Source organism: Pteropus vampyrus, unplaced genomic scaffold (assembly GCF_000151845.1).
Source record: "Pteropus vampyrus isolate Shadow unplaced genomic scaffold, Pvam_2.0 Scaffold257, whole genome shotgun sequence".
NCBI lineage: Eukaryota > Metazoa > Chordata > Mammalia > Chiroptera > Pteropodidae > Pteropus > Pteropus vampyrus.
The window spans coordinates 652,843-654,966 of record NW_011889038.1 but is presented as its reverse complement, the minus strand read 5'-3'; positions in this window follow the sequence as shown (position 1 = coordinate 654,966).

Sequence of the window (2,124 nt, the reverse complement as noted above, 5' to 3'; positions counted from 1 at the left end):
ATGATGCCATGTGACCCTGTGCTTCTGTACTGCGTGATCCGGACACCCCGGCACAGCATCTGCCAACGACGTGAGCTCCAGGTGTGCAGGGTGAGCTCCCCGCCAGACTGCGTGCGTGCACGCATTCACCAGGCATCACCGTTCTCGTGATGCAGAGAAAACTGACAGAACCCCGGATGCAAAGCCGGTGGGGGGTCTAGGTAAGTGCCGAGCTCGCCTAAAAGCTTGCACGAGGTCCAGCAGGGGCGAGCACGCAGGTGAGGGAGGCTGGGGGCTTCAGGAAAGGCTTTCTGGAGGGGGGCCCGGGGGGCCCTCCCTGTAGAGAGGAAGCAGCACGAGTAAAGGGCAGGTGCCACCAACAGCTGTTGACAGTTATGAATGAACGACCTCCAAGGTCCCTCCTCCACCTTCCCGGTCTGATCGCGGGACTTGCCCCATCACGTGGTCCAGGGCGTGTGGAACTGCTCGACAACCGGCTCTCTGCTTGACCATGTGACAAGCTCCCAGCATGCTGTCACTGCAGGCTGGCTGGGAACTCCCAAAGGACAAGCTTGGAGCCCGTGGCTGGCTCTACACCACGGTTAAGAAACAGCTGCGGACTGCTGGGGGCGCCACCCCGCTGACTCCAGGCCGCTTTCCGCAAACAGCCCGGCCGCAGACCGAGGAACTGTGCAAGCAGTGGCATCGCCAGGCCCTTGCCCCCTGCCTGACACGCAGCAAAGGCTGGAGGAGACTGACAGGTGGCGAGGCCTTCTGCCCCTGCGGCCGGCCCCCCGGGCAGGAACACCAAGTTCACGCTCGGGAGGGGGATCTGGGCGAGCCGTCCCCCCTTTCGCTCCCTGGTCTTGTGTTTCAAAAGTGAAATGCCCAGCAGCGCGGGTGGAATTCCAGGCTGTTCTAAGCAAACAAAGGCTTCAGCTCTGATGGAGAGATAAGCACGGGCTTCTGCGGGCTGTCAGCACCTTTCTCTGCCCCCTCGCTGCGATGGCATTGCAGCTTTGTCCCGTTCGAACGCCCACGAACATCTTCAGCTCCCGGCTGAAGACGCGGGCTCGTCACCGCCCTCAGTTTGCCAGTGGCCCCTGATGACTGGGCCACCCTCGGGCACAGTCTGGCCCCCCACCCCCGTGGCCCCTCGTAGGGTGCATGGCCCCACGCTCTCCTGCCTGCTCTGTGCCCCCATCTGCGTCACCTTCTCCTCTCCCCAGGTCTGAGACCAACGATGGCCCCCACCAGCCTGAGTGGCCTGGTTCAGCTGCCGACTTCACCCATCCCAGGGGCAGGAAAGTGATTACTGCTTCCGGTGCTCAGAGGGGCTCTGGGCCTTGAAGGACAGAGGCGACAGGCCGCTTGAGCCTGGGAATTGTGTTCGGACGGAGGAGCAAAGGCGGTGGGAAAGCAGCTCCGCAAACTACAACCGCATGTTTGTTTATTCCCATATATTATTATATTCAACAGAGCATGTAATTCATATATGCCCTAGAAATATATAATTATTATGAATACGAAATATATTTCTAACTATATAAAATATATACTTATTTAGATGTTAAAATCTAATTTATATGTAAATACATTTTTCTGTATATTATTATGTATTTTAAATTTATATAAACTTTACATGTACCTACATATTTTATATAAATTTATATTAATATGATGTAGAATGTATGACTTACATATTAATATATAGCTGTACATTATAAATTTATATATGAAACAAATATTATCAAATAGAATATAATTGTGTCACACACGCGTTTAAAGAAACACTCTTTGCTGCCCGTGGGAACTTTAGTGGCATCAACAGTTCAAACCCACGGGCATTTCTGGGCATCTCCGTGTGTGCCAGGTACCGGGCTAAGTAAGAATGGAGAGAGGATGACAGGCCATCCCTTCTGGGCTCAGTCTGGGGACAGGGAGGAAAGAGAAGGTGCTAATGCAGTGACAGAGAACAGCAGTACGACCCCAGATGAGTTAGTTCACCTTTCTGAGTCTTCGTTTCTTCTTCTGTGAAACGAAGATTCAAAAGAGCCGCCTTCAAAAATCAGAAACAAACACCAGACCATCTTTCCCCTCCCTCAGAAATGCCGCTGGATATTAAAATGCACTGCAACGTTTAAA